Here is a 15,588-nt window from a genome sequence, read left to right on the forward strand (position 1 = left end):
ATGCTAACTGTGTAAAATGGTCTCCAGATGGCTGTGTGTGTGTTCCAGAATGGGTATGAGTTACTTTATTGGCCAAATAAACTCACTTGGAAGATCAATACGGCTTGCTGAATCAGGTGCTGAATGGGCTTATCCTGTATCTTAATCAATTACTCAAATAAACTTGTGAGGATTAATTAATTTTTAAAAAAATCAAGTAGGTTTTTTAAAAAAATCTTTTTTGAGGACAAAACACAGCTGTGGCTGTATCTTCATGGTGTTGGCAATGTTTAGTAACAAACTCCAGTCTTGGGTTTGTCAGGAGGAAAGGCAGTCTTTAATTCACTGTATAATCACTCAGATCAGTCAGCATCTGCTCAGGTTTTTGGAAATGTTTTTAGTTCACACTGAGTATGCTCTGAAGCTTAACATAAGTATTTCATTAGTCATATTACATTATCTCATCTGAATAGTGACTCCCATGCTCGTAACTTGATTCCTGTCCTCACAGTTAAATCACTGTCCCCAGAGGCAATACCATTATGCTCCTGCTTGTTCTGTGTCCTGGGTCTTGCCCACAAGCTCATGGTCTAACTGATTTCCATATTTGGAGTTGGGAAGGAAGTTCCCCCTGGATCAGATTGGCAGAGACCCAGGGGGGTTTTCACCTTCCTCTGCAGCATGGGGTATGGGTAAAACTTGCAGGTTTAAACTAGTGTAAATGGTGGATTCTCTGTAACTTGGTCTTTTAACCATGATTTGAGGACTTCAGTAACTCAGCCAGAGGTTAGGGGTTTATTATAGGAGTGAGTGGGTGAGGTTCTGTGGCCTTCAGTGTGTAGGAAGTCAGACTAGATGATCATGATGGTCCCTTCTGACCTTTAACTCTATGAATCTATAATCACTTCAGTGATTTAACCTGCATCCTCACTGCAAAGTGTGGGTGACTTACCAGCCCAAGTGAAACCAGAATCTGGTCTCTAACCCACACTGCCAGTCAGGCCAGACTGAAATCACCTCTAAACTCAGATGAGAGGTTTGTGTGTGAAGAGGAGATAGGTTAGAAGCAAAACCCAGGTAACAGTAGGAAGGAGCTAACTTTGCAGTGAAGCCCTCCCCTAAGTGTTTGCAGGAATGTGCCATTACATCAAAGCAATGTGATTTCCTGTAAGAAATTCCACAAAGACTTCTTTCAGAGTAGCAGCCATGTTAGTCTGTATCCGCAAAAAGAAAACCCCCCTGGGTCTCTGCCAAAAGAAAAGGAGGACTTGTGGCACCTTAGAGACTAACAAATTTATTTGAGAATAAGCTTTTGTGAGCTACAGCTTCATTCTTTTCTTTTTACAAGGACTTCTGTGGGTTTGGAGTAGGATGCTGCTGTACAGTGTTGTCACCCCTACCTCATGTGTGACCTCTTAGTCATGTCCCCACAAAACTCCTGGAGCCCCTACCCGAGAAGGTTAGCATGAAAGAACTTCTGAAGAAAAAGGGGTCTTTGTTACTTGGGCTTTTTCTCTCCCTGCCTTCAGAGTGCCTGTTGTTTTCCTCCATGTGGAAAATGCAGGGGAGATATTCATATGAGCCTATGTTTGAATCAGCACTTCAAAGACAGGCCCAATGCTTATCTTGCAAGTACCTCATCGACCCCAATAGCTATGTGATTGCTTCCAATTTAGCCCAACATTAGCAGCATTGTCAGGTTTTTTTCAAACCTGCACACACAGCTTTGTCCTCCCCTGAAAGTCTCTTGGGTATTCATAAAGAGCTTGAGTGGGTTGCAACCTGGTGCTTCACTTGTTCTGATAAATTGCTGAGCCACTGCATCTTAACTGTGGTTGAACAGCTGCTTTTGCCCACCTTCATATGTTTTCAGTGTTTAAGAATAAGATTGGGAGCCAGGGATAAGCAAATCTGAGCCGCATGCACAGCATGATGCTGTATTGTGGGTTCCTTTTGTAGGTTTCATATTAGCTAAAAAAAAAAAAAAACTGGGATGAAAGTAATTGGGATGAGAGATCAAAGGAGTAAGGATCACACTGAACAACTGGAATGCCGAGACACATTGACTTCAATGTGATCTTTTTTGAAAGCTCTTCCTACAGTGTTACAGCCTAAATGTAGATGTACCACCGGTAACATCTGCCTTATTTTTCCAATTACGTGCATCACTATTCAGCTGGTACACACAGCAAAACTGACAGGATCTTGGATAGTGTTTTCTCCTCTCAGACCATGTATGAGTTATCCACTTCCCCCTCCTCTATGACACTATGGGTGTGAAACAGCCTTTTAGAGGAAGGATTTCCTAAGGGAAAATCTTTGCTTTTGCTAGAGGCCACATATTAGTGGATGCTTTTGAACATTGAAAGTGCCTGAAAACTCTTGTTCTGCTGTTAATGCTTTTCTGACACATTTCCAATATTGCCTTCCTAGGGGTCAGTTCTGAAGGCTGCTGGCTTCTCTCTTTAACCCCTTCCTGACTTGAGAATTTAGTGTGCGGCATCTTTGCCATCTTTTGTAATGGTTGGTCTAAAACATGCTCACCTGTAACACGTTGTATATATCATATTGTAAAAGTACTTTGCTGGTTTGGGGCCTATGGGGTTAGAGGATGCTCATCGGACTGCTTATCACCTGGCATGATTGAGTCCCTGATACCCCCTATTTCTAGAGAGATCTTTGGTATCATCTACAGGTAATGGAATGCTCTAGCATATGGCTTAATGGGATCGGACCACTTAAATCGTGGTAAGGTGACAATGAATATGTTTCTGCTCTCTCTCTTTATACTTTCAGTTCATTCTGTTATCTTTATCTAACAACTAAATGTTTGGAACTATGTCAAGATCTGATTTTAAGAAATCAATCTGCTCTTTTATTTAAACTTTCACCTTTCTTCCCATCTGACTGCCTATCTGACCAGTAAAGTAACAGTCATAAATAATAGTTATTTAAACATACTGGGTACATAAAAAATTTGAAATGAAAAAGAAAAACGAAGTAAGGGGATTAATAAGGAAAACCATGGTGAAAGTGGGATAAGATGGCATAGCAAAGCTCTGTAAAGACTGTTTATATGTTACATGAAAAGAGTGACGGCAGTGAATTTGCCACTGTCGATACCATTGCATATTTTTATTTTACTGCAAATATTAATGTTATGATAATATAGTGACACAACCTCAAAATTAACTTTCCAAATCTGTAGCTTTATGTAAATTCATGTGAATCTATCTTGTTAAATTTCACATCTCCATATCAGCAATAATGTTGGCATTTCCTTAGTTTTTGGTTAGATATCCATTTATGTTTTCTTGCCATCCATTCTACTTTAAAAATGTCTCTCAGCTAGGTTATTTCTTCATTGAATGGATGGTGGGTTGGCACAATAATGCACCAGCCACTGACTCCCTTTTTTGATCTGGCAACACTGCTGCACAGCGAGATAATTTTAGTTAGAGGAATAGTCAAGAGGCAAATCACCGCCAATAAATAACCACAGAGGACAAGGTCTTGATCTCACCTGAATAAGGGCAGCAGGAAGTCCCACAAAACCTTAGAGCTGTTATTTATCATTTCAAATACACAGGCTTTTAAAACATAAGAATGGTCATACTGGTCAGAGCAATTGTTCCTCTAGCCCAGTGTCCCATCTTCAATGCCAATGCCAGCTGCTTCAGAGGGAATGAACAGAACAGGACAATTATTGAGTGATCCCTTTGATTGTCCAGTCCCAGCTTCTGGCAGTCAGAGGTATAGGGATATCCAGAGCACTGGGTTGCATCCTTCACCATCTTGGCTAATAGCCATTGAAGGATCTATCCTCCATGAGCTTATCTAATTCTTTGAATCCAGTTATACTTTTGGATAAAAAGGTGTAGATAAAATATATTGAGCTAGTTTCTTGGCCCCAGCTGCTTTGCTTCAGGTGCACCAAGGAGCTGGAAAGTTGCCCTCCGCTGAGCTGCCCTCTGTTAGCTCAGAATTCCCCTGAAAAACAGAAATCCTTGAGTAGTGTAGAGACAGAGTAGCCAACCCTATGCTGTCCGCTTCCCAGTGGGTGAAAAATGACTGTAGGAGGTAGGGTAGAACTCATGATTTTCCACCTGATCCTCAGCCAGTGCAGTGTCATAACTGGAATTCTGTAGCAGGGGTAACAATGAGCAGCCCCTTAGCCTGTTTTATCTACACTGGCCCAAGACTGGGGGAGTTAAAAGGTAGCTTAAAGCACCCTGATCACCCCAGCTGCAATGAGTATAAATGTGGGAGAACTGAGGATCTGGCTTGCTATTCTTAAGATTAAGATTTATGCCCAACTCTATAGCGTCATAAATGTACACAGTGTATTATACATGTTAAATTCTCTCTTTTTTTTTTCTGGTGAAATACATATTTGGAAAGTCAAACTGACTATTTTCAGAATTTGAATCAGAGCTTAAAAATTACTGCCTCCCTGACTGTAATATAACAGACTCATAACACAGCACTGACAGGAGGCAATCCCTAGAGCCTGGCTTTTTGTTCATTGCAGTAAAACTTAGTATTGCCAATGGCAGAAGCAATAAAATATTGAAGACACAGTATCAACAAATCTGAAAAATGGAAATATCTAGCAAAAGAAGAGAGGGTTTAAACTATGGTTGCTCTTTTTCTGTGCTTTGAAGTTCAAGTCTGCTTTGACAGAGTTCTTTCTGGATAACAACATTTATATTTTGCAAAAAGACTATTCCTGACCCGTATTTTATTTTTCAGGCAGGAGCAATTTGGAAATGGTAAATGTTATTGTAACAGCAGGGGGTCTGTACTGAAGGTGTTTAGTTTGATTTCTGTAATTTCTGCTTGGTAGAAATGGGGGAAGCTTTCCTGCAGTGATTGAGGATTGAAGGGTGCCAGAGCATGCATATGTCTTCTCTACGTAACTTGCAGTGGATATTGTATTTGTATCATTCATTAAAACGTAACACTTCTAGGTAACCATTAGAGCTGGCTGAAAAAATTAATGGAATGTTGATTTATTGAAATTGAAACATTCTGCAGGAATGTGTTCATTTTTTGATGAAATTCAGTTAGGGGGAAAAAACTGAACTGAAGTGCTTTGGAAGGTTTTGATTTTTCACTGTGAAACTACTTTTCATTTAGAAAATTATTTTATATTATAACTCTCTGTAAAATACAGTCTAATTCAAAATGAAATATTTTGAGTTTATCTAAATGATGTTTCTATTGATGGAACCAAAGGCTAGTTGTTGGTTTTTGTTTTGAAAATTTCATTTCACAGGAAATTTCATATTTTATTGGTGTTCTTTCTGATTCAGCTTGAATGAAAACAGATTTTTAAATCACAGAATTTCCTGCAAAATAGAAATTCTGGTGCCCACACATCTCTAGTAATGTTGGGGGGTGGGGGGAGGGGCTGTAACAGGGGCAGTTTGACCTAGTATTTGGAGCCGGGGGGTGGAGGCTGTTGGAAATCACACCAAAATTATATGTGATCAAAATTCTGCCTACGGATTACTCCCTAGCTATTTGCTTTGAATATTTGCTATTTTGATTCTACAGGTCAGATGATATACTTTTGTTCTCTGATCATCAGAGTGCAACTACTGGAACTATTTGTGTGTATGTCTGAATTCTCATGACTAGGAATGAAAAAAATTTCGCTTTCCACAAGGCATTTGAATGGCTTAGGGAGCAGTCCTGCCAGTAAACTTGTTCATTAGAGTATTTCTAGAAAAGAGACCCAGAAAATCCAATGAATGTGTGTTGATGCTATTTGTAGTAGTCATTCAATCATATGCAGTTTTGCAACCTATGAAGTTCTTTCCCATAATTATTCATTTTACTATGTCGAGGAAGATTTGAATGTATCAGAGATGAGATCTTGGCTGCACTACAATTTGGGTAAAGTCATTTTCCCTCCAATGTGTAGCAATTCCACTAGAGAGTACTTATACAAAGGAGCAAGATGATGAATAAAATAAATTATATATATACACATACATACATACATAAATCAAAAAGGTCTGAGAGAAACAAACTTGTAGAACAAATAAGTTATTTGACCTGGACCAAGCAACAATTCTGTAAACAGAAGACCCAACTCTTGTAATTGCACCTCCATTGTTACTCATTCCTTATGCAAGGCCATTGGCTTAAAATTTGCCAGAGTAAAGTTTTAAGTATTATGCAATGGGCCAAATCCTGAGGAGGCAGTTCTAGTAGGAGTAATATTTAACTGAGATTTGGATAATTCAGGGGACCTCCGTGGAGATGTTAATATGGGACATCTTGGCAAGAATGAGAGAGATGGTACATCTTTTCAGTATAATTAAAGTGAAATCCAAGAGGAGGTGGTGTTATGGGGAAATATGGCTGCAAAGTTTTCAGAAAAGCATATTTTGGAAGAAAGCGGGAAGTGTTGCATAAAATCAGATTAGAAAAACCAATGGAGGGAAAGGATGCAGAAGAGAAATGGAAAGTGTTCAAAATTAAATTAATTTGTGCCCAAGAGTAATAGTGACCATCTGGCAATACCTACAGAATCTGCACACTGGGAGAAGGGAAACAACTGTTTGGATGCAAAAAGAAAGTGCAAAAATCATCAAAAGCAAGGAATGATTATATACAGGGTAAGGACAATAAGAGGGGCTCTGGGAAGGTGACAATAAAATGAAGTACAGTAAAGCTGAATGAAGTATGAAGGAAAAGAAAGAAGAGTTGTACTAAGACAAGGTTAATAAGACATTTGGAAGCACGTGCAGAGTGAGAACTCATTGGGAGAAAGCTTGGCCTCTAAAGAATAGCACAGGTCATTTGTTGCTAGAACATTTAGACATTGCCAAACATCAGGGCCAAATCACCACCTCCTTTGGTAAAATGTGAGAGGGAGAAAATCCCCTATGGGGAGGCAGTGTTTGGTTCCCCAGCCCCACTGACATGGAAATGAGCTGTGATTCTGACCTAGAGGATCCCTACAAACCTGCACAGATTTTGGGGGATCAGCAAAAGCCCAGCTGAAAACATTTTGTTGCAACGTTTTTCCAACAGAAAATGCTGTTTTGACAAAACTGATCTTTTGTGAAATCATTTTTTAGAAAAAAATTGGCAAGAGAAGATTTCAAAATGTCCTCTTTTAACACTTCTTGAATGGAAGGTTTTGGTTTTTCATTTCAAAACTACTCTTCTGTTTAGAAATTTGCTTTTTTGTATAAAAATATTAAAGGCCATTTTAAAATGGTAGAAATCAATATGAAGTATTCTGAATATATCAAAATGAAAAGTTTTGATTGACCGAATATAAAAAAAATCTGAATTTAATTTCACAAACAACTTCGAAATTTTGGCATTTTGTCCCAGTTTGGGATGAATATAATTGATATCTCCCCCCCCCCCCGCCCCCATGATGGAAAATCCATTTTCTAACTCACTCTAGAGGCCAGTGCTATCCATGCTTAGGGCCTGTGACTCCATGCCAACTCTGTCCTCCTGGCAGCCCCTCCCTTTTACTTCCTGAAGATCCCAAGCCTGCAGACTGCCCCATGGAGTCCTAAAAAAAGAGTGCCTCAGAGGTAGCTGGTTCCCTTCCCCAAAGGAGAGGCAACATCCATGCCTTGGGGGCATAATCTGGCACTCTTTAATTAGCTTCATAGGAGGGATGGTAAACCAAGACAGGACAAGCAACATGAAAAATGTGAAAGGAAATTAGCATAATCTGAAGACACAAAATTGGCAAGCCTTCAGTGTCAGCTGAGATCAATCCTAGACTTGTGAGGAAAGTGACAAAAGAAGAGTGCATGAGATACTGAGAGAAATGATGGAAATGCTACTTCCATCAGATGGAACTTAGTGGAACATCTCTAGATAAAACAAAACTGTGAAAATACCAGCTTTTGCAGGCAAAGTGAAAACTAGCAGTTCCACAAAGCCCTAGTTAGGAGACCTCCTGTTACTAGAAATTAATGAAGTATCTTTGAAATATCATGCACAATGCTTGTCAGCATGAAAATTCTGTTAGTATGTCTAAGTCTTAGACATCTTGTCTTTTTTCAGCACCATATCTTTAGGTAGGTCTGAAATACACAAGGTACAATCAAATGGCTGAGAATTCCTTTACAATGGCCAGCCTGATCCTAGTGCTGCTTTCTTTGTTAGTATCATCCCCTCTGCACTGTCAGAGTTCTGTGTACGCCATCCTCCTTTACTAAAGCCTCTAGGGCCATTAGAAGTTGAAGACATAACCCAGGCTCAACATGGCATAGGAGTGCTCTGACCACACTCCTTTTCACTGACCATGCCCCTTTTCCTAACTATGGCAGCTGCAGGAAAGATTGTGGTGTATAAACCCCTTCATCAGCCATTCACCACTGCAGTGTCACCCTTGCTGTATGGTGATTCTATCTGGGCAGTGTAGGAAAGTTTACTGTCAAAACCTGTGGCAGTGCAGTGCAAAGCATCTGCATTATCCTGAGGATCTGGCCTTAGGATGTAAGATTGATTTGACAGGACTTAAGTACATGCTTCATTTTAAGCACTAGCATAAAAGTGGTTTGCTGAAGAGAGATGAACTTCACCGTGCTCTTAAAGTTAAGTAGGTGCTTCATTTCTTCGCTGAATTGGGGCCTAAGACAACCTAATGAAATTTGGACTTTAATCTCTAAGCTATTTACAAAGGTTTGCAAGGCTACAGCATTACCCTGGAAAAGAGATAACTGAGATGTACATGCACATTTTTAAAACCAGTAGAGAGGTTATAATCTCAGGACTGGTCTACACACGAAACTTATATCAGCATAGCTACTTCTCTCAGGGGTGTGAAAAAATCCACACTTCTGAGAGACACGGCTGCATCGACCTAACCCCCAGCGTAGGCAGCGCTAGGTCAATGGAAGAATTCTTCTGTCGACCTAGCTACCACCTCCTGGGGAGATGATTACCTTCAGCAGTGGGAGAACCCCTCCTGTTGCTGTAGTGAGTGTCTACACGGACGCACTACAGCTGCGTGGCTACAGCTGAGCCACTGTAGTGTTTTAAACATAGGCATAGCTTTGGGAAATGTTTCACACAACAAAAGAGCTACACAGTGCTCGCCACAGTAAACTGAAGTTTAAAAGAACTTCAAAGGAATCTAGGTACATAGTCGTAATCACCATGAGATGTATAGAAATTCCATTACCAATGCTACCAAGAGACGCTATTAGACGTCATTTTAAAAGGGAGTTCGATATGTCATTGGAGGAAGAGGTGTTATGGAGTAAATCAGTTAAGTCTAAGAAAGGGATAGAAGTTACCTCTTTCCATTTTAAAATTCAGATTGTATCATGAATTGCTCTCTCATGAACTTGTAAGTAAAGTGAATAAATATTTCCTTGTTCTTTATTTTAACTTAAACATATAGCTGGTATTGGATCCCTTGTTTTTTAAAAAAAATCATTGATTTGTACCAGAATGTATTTTGGTCAAATGTTATATCCCCCTTTTTGTGTGGGACATAGAGAAATACTCCTTTGTTAACATGAAAGGATAGCTTTCCTTTTCTTTACATGAAGAATTTGTGCAAAATCTGATTATCATATAAATTGCTTTCAAAATAAAAGTGGGTTAAAAGAAATCGCTGCTTTTCAGACTAGCCCCTTTGCTGTTTGTGTCTTGTTAAATGAATCCATCACTCTGACTCTTCCCTACTGCTCTTCTAATTTAAGATGACCCTTTGCTTCTGGGCCAAGTTCATGCTGGTGGATAACAGACTGTGCGAGCCTCGATAAAGTTATTACAATTTTGCTCACCCGTGGCAGCAGTTGAAGAAACTACAATGAAGTGAAACACAAGTGGCATAAACAACTGGTAAGATCATTGAAGTGAATGGGACTGCTTTTGAACACAGTGGTTGCAGGCCTGGGCACCCAGAGAATAATGAAAATGAATTTGATCTGCTATATTGCCAAATGAGAGGACACGTCTTTCGGATGGAATAATATTAGATCCAATGATACAGCCAATGGTGATTACTATTCATGAATAGGTTTGTAAGCTGTCAGTCCTCCTATCCAAGTGTTCCAGAGAATGGTTAATTTCATAGAACTGGTAAGGTAATATATGGTCTTTCATATCTGGTTCAAAATGGGCCCATAACAGGAACAATTAAAAGTATTTACTGTAATTTCCCTCTGTACTTGTTAACGTGTGATTTTGAACATTTAAAGAATGTATGAAGCCCTATAGAAGGACTACGTGCTTCCACTTAGTAGTCTATAATAGTGTGGTTAGAGCAGCTGGGTATCTGATCAGTTACCTTTCTTGGATTGATGCTAGGTCAGCTGCTTTTGATGTTTCAGTTATTTGAAATGTTGATGTTTAATTCTGTGTGTATTTGAAGTAAGGGTTGAGTCAAGGTCACAAGTAACTTTAAATAAATCTCTAGGCTAGGGGTGGCTGCAATGAAGAGATTGTTTGACTCTTTGCTCATATTGATGGAACCCCTTGGGACTTGTGGCTTAATTTTCAGAATTTTGTTGTAAGAAACTCTTCTGAGAGAGGCAAGTTTCTTACAACAAAATTCTGCAGCTTCTAAAGTTTGCTTGTTTTCTAGGTTTCTTATTGGAAGGGGATTAAGTTACAATGAACTAAGATCACTTTACTCTTGAATGAAAGCGTCCGCATGGGGTGGCGCTAATATGTGTTCTCGGATTTAACTTTGAGTGTTCCTGGGTAGACATGCCCTTAGAGAGTAAGGTTTTTTTTTTTTTTTTGGGGGGGGGGGGGGGGGGGAAAGGAGGCAACAAGTCTTAGTCTAAGTTGTGTGCAATGCTGAGCACATTTTCAGCATTCAACCAATATGTAACACAAATAACACAACAGTTGTAATAGCAGCAATAGGAGGTCTTTTGACTCTGCACCCGTTCACATACCCACAATAATGACTATTCCAATGCTGTGCATTCAGATCATGTGAAATATGAAAGAGACAAGCCTTCATTTAACTCTGAGATCAATAAGGCTTAAGTCAAAAGAGAATAGAGTATTTTTAAATAGTGAAAACAACAATAGAGTTTCCTCAATTCTCATGTAAGTGTAATTATTACAACAACAAAATACAGCTCAATACTAATTGCAAAATTCAGAAGTTGCAGAATTTTGTGGTAGATGGCATGCTTGGGAAGTGCAAGACATGCCACGTATTGGCTTTCCAGCTTGCCGCATTCCACCAACATTGGGAGATGTTACAAGCCAGCAGTGGTGACCCTCAATAATCATATGAAATATTTCTCACTCCACTGATATATATGCCATAGACCACAGATTTCTCCAACTCTCTCATGTCTTTCACAAGCAATTTTCCCATTCTATTGTATCCTTTTACACATGGGGATCTGGAATAATTAAGTTCAATTGATAACATTGTCAATATTTTATTGGCTTCAGATGAAAACTACATTTACGGAGAGGCATAATCTGTTTTTTAATTTCTGGATACAAATTCTCCAGAAAGATCCATGTGCTATCTCTGAGTGCTAGATACTGTTTGATCTTTAATTTTTTACCTAGATAAAAGAAGTGGGTAAAATACATGTGGACAGAGAACTTCCTATTTACATTATAGCTGGGAAGGCTCAGGAGTGTGAATCATGCCTACTGAATTAAATACTGTAACAAAGCTCTGTCCTTGCCTCCGTGGGTCCCACATTTCCTGGCGGATTTTGCTAGCATCAGAGGCTCACTATGACCCTCCACATAACCCTTCTTTCTCTAGAGACAAGGATCACAGTCTACTGAGCCATTTTCATCATAAGTCAGCAACGGAGGTGAGGAGAAGTTATCCTTCCTTGCACAGTCTCTGTCTCAGTGATTAATCAGGGGCAAAGGTTGGGGGGTGAGGGGAAGCCCAGGCCCATCCTCTACTCTGGGCTCCAGCCCAGGGACCCTAATAGTATCAGCTATGGTAGCTGGCCTTTTAGAAACATGACATGTACAATTCCCTGGGCTACTTCCCCCACAGCAGCCCTCACTTCCTCAAGCTCCACTTCACCCTTACCTCAGGGCCTCCTTCCTTGTGCCTGATATGGTGTGTACTACTCAGCCTCTCCAACAGCACAACTTCCTCCCACAGCTCCTGACATGCACCCCCACCTGACTGACTGGGAGGCTTTTAACTAGTTTCAGCCAGCCCCTGATTGGCTTCAGGTGTCCCAATCAACCTAGCATTCTCCCTGCCTTCTGGAAAGTTCTTAATTGGCCCCAGGTGTCTTAATTGATCTGGAGCAGCTTCCATTTCACTTAACCTTGTACCAGGGATTTGTTTAGCCTGGAGCTAATATATCTATCTCCCACTACTTTTCTATAGCCATCTGGCCTTGCCCCGTCACAATACGCAATACATTGTCACCACCTCTTCATTTTTCATGCAGTAGATTAGGAGAAAAAATGGCTCTAAATGGTGAAACCACTCACTTGTTCATTCTAGGTTGAGTATTTTTCTGAAGATCTGGTAATATTTGCTACTGATTAGCAAATAAAAATGGCTGGCTTTAGGTTGGAGTCATTTTCCCATCAAGCAGATTTGAAAAGTTATGAATTGGTTCAACTATCTATCACCTTGAAGAGTATTTCTACCTGGTGTTTTGCTCTTGGTAATTGTTATGGTTTTCATGCAGGCTGTTCCTCATCTGTGAAGATTTTATATACGAATTGTTTCGTCTGTTGGTTTGTGAAGATGAAAGCCAACTACTGGATGGCATAACATTAAAGTAATTGTTTTGGGCGAAAAATCAAAGGACATAAGGCGCTGGAGATCTGACCTTTTTTCCCAGTAGAAAAAGTGGGTCTAAAGTGAATGACTGCTGTCTGTCTCTCAAACATGTCTAGGTCTGAGAGGAGAGTATATCCCTGGTCGAATAATTCCTATAAATGTGATTTAAAATGCAATGTTGGGTCTATATTAAAGTAATCTGTGTAATTATATGGAGTCAATGCCCTTGTAACTATGACATACAACTCTCTGTCCAGGGGATATTTTGTATGTGACGTTGTGCGCTTAGCAATAGGCAGATCTTCAGGGAAGTTTTAGACTGGTCCCATCCGCGGTGTGTAGTGTCTCCCCCTGAAAGGTCAGACATTCTTTTATACGCCTCCCCCCACCATTTAGCACCACCTGACAATACAACCTCCTCCCTAAGGATCAAGACCTGGGGAAAAGCTGGTACAGGTGCTCTGGCTCTGTACACTGCCTGGTTGGTGGTCTGATGGGGAACATGGTAGACCTGCCCTAAATATTTTGCAGATTCCCTCTTGCTCGGGCGCCGCTCCCTATGGCTCAGTAAATATCCCAACGCCACCCAGCCTCCCTAAGCCTCCCATATTTACACTGGTCTCTGGAAACAGGATTGACCGGACTTCTCCCAGGTGCTTAGTTAGCAAATCTATTCCCAATTCTAAACAGATCAACTCCAGGAGAAAAGCTGGCGAAAACCTCTTGTTAACCAATTAAATCTTTCCGAACATTGGAGGAGGGGGTGGGAGGGAGAGGAGGATGTGGTGGCTCATGTCCTCCTTGTAGGGCACTGACGGGCTTGGGAGAGACCCTGATCTTCTTTCTCTGAGACTCGCACCGCTGCATGACCGAACTCGGCACGGCGACAGAGCAGCGACTGCATTCTGCATGTCATCTCCAGGAAGCCTTTGATCCCGGGTCTGTGAATGCAGAATCACTTGTAAAAGGATGTCGGTTTCTTTTGGACCAGCTCAGTTTCCCCAATAACAAGGAGCGGGCTTCGAGGGCGTTGAAAGGGGCCAGGGCAGAGGGCAGGGGCAGATCGCGGGCTCGGAGCGCCGGGGACGGTTTCCTTCGTGGCGATGCATTGTGAACGAGACGCCGGGAAAATGAGAAGAGCCTGGGACTCTGGAAGCGGAGCGGGCAGTCCCGGGTCACTTTAGGGGACCTTGATCTGGAGCGTTCCAGGCAGGGGGAGGTTCACGAGGCGAGACTGAAGTTGTAGCAGATGCTTCCCTGGTGGGACCAAGACGGGGAGGGAGCTTTTGGCGACAGTCGGGCGGTAGATTCGGGAGACGGACAGAGCCTCTCTCCGCCTGGCCCCCACCCGCTTGCATTAGCCCGCTGGGCGCAGATGGGCTAGAAAACTTGCCGCGAAGGCTCCAGGCGTGGGGAGGGAAGCCTGGATGGAAAAGCGTGCAGGAGATCGCCAGGGCTTGACCGGGGGGGCTCTCCTGCCGCCTGTCTCTGGGATCCTGAGCCAGCCTCGCCCCGGGATCTTCCTCCAGTAAATGCATCCCTAATGGTCCCTGGGAAATTTCCCACCGCCCAGCGACGGGGATGGGGCTCTGTCTCGGAAGCTCAGCTGACTCTTGCAGCACCAGGGACAGAGCCGCGGAGCCAGCCGGCTCCCCGCCCCGCCGCTCCTGCCACTAACTAACCAGCGGCTCCCAGCTCCGGTCCCGATTTCAGCACCATAGACAGCGCTTCACCGGCCGGACCGGCGACCATGCGGCGTCCTGGGACTGCAAACGTCTAGAGGGCAACGGACCCGGGCCCCTTGCGCTGCAAATAAGCTTCTGATTCTCTCCCGTGTAGGGGATCCGCGGCGGATGGTGTGTTTTTTAAGTAGGTGAAACTAAACTTGCCTCCTCAGATTATTCGCTCTGGCCCAAATCCCTAGCTCCCAGTTATGCCCAGCGAAGTGGGGTTGTGTTGTTGTTTATTGAAACTCTGCAAGGAAGCCCTTTATATAAATCTGTTGGGGTTTTGTTGTTTTTTTTTTTGGGGGGGGGGTTAATGTTAAATGTTTGGGTGTCAATTTAATTATATATTGATCATTGTTGCAAATCCATTTTAAATAGTCCGTCAGCGCTGGGTTTACCATGAACAGCGTGGTTTAGGTCTGCTCCCATGGCTCTGGGTTGAGCTGCATGCCCTTGACATGTTAGAAAGAATTTCAGAGTAACATCTTCTGTATTTTCCACGGTATGCATCCGATGAAGTGAGCTGTAGCTCAGGAAAGCTTGTGCTCAAATAAATTGGTTAGTCTCTAAGGTGCCACAAGTCCTCCTTTTCCTGTTAGAAAGAATATGTATGCTATGGAAAAGGGGGGCACACACACAATGCCAGGTGTGCTTAATTGAGAGTAGCCCTGTTGGAGCTGTACAGGCCTGGTGGGTCTAAAGATGGGGTTCGCTGTCCTTTTTTTCGAGATTGTAAATCACTGTTAAGTAACCTTGCCAATTAAAGTAGGTTCAATCGCGAACCAAGAATCAAGGCTCTGTGCAGAGAACTAGAAACTCGGTTCTGGAAGCAGGTGGAGTGGAATTGCTGCTTGGTGTAATCCAGAGTTATGCTGCCGCCTGCTGGGGAAAGAAAGAAAAATTATAAAAATAAAAATAATAATAAATAATAAAAAAATAGCAAAATTTGTGAATGAACATGTATTCACATGGCATATTATGGTTATGAGCTAAAGCTAATTCTGAGTGGTGTTCTACAGACAGGATAAATTATACTCAGAAAATTATGTTCTGGGACCAGGATTAGTGTTACACAACCATTAATTTTGAGAACTATTATTTTACTCAACATTCAAAACACATGTTCCGCAAACACATTGT

At 41.7% G+C, this 15,588-nt stretch overlaps 1 protein-coding gene across 1 annotated transcript in view; it reads left to right on the forward strand.

Annotated features, from left to right (window-relative positions):
• The window catches only part of TRPC7 (transient receptor potential cation channel subfamily C member 7), a 160,135-nt gene that overhangs the window by 21,652 nt on the left and 122,895 nt on the right, over positions 1-15,588 (forward strand). The window contains exon 2 of the mRNA XM_027825838.3: positions 9,678-9,819. The gene's annotated coding sequence lies outside the window, so the exon portion shown is untranslated. The remainder of the gene's footprint in view (positions 1-9,677; positions 9,820-15,588) is intronic.

This window comes from Chelonia mydas, chromosome 8 (genome assembly GCF_015237465.2).
Source record: "Chelonia mydas isolate rCheMyd1 chromosome 8, rCheMyd1.pri.v2, whole genome shotgun sequence".
NCBI classification, from domain to species: Eukaryota; Metazoa; Chordata; order Testudines; family Cheloniidae; genus Chelonia; species Chelonia mydas.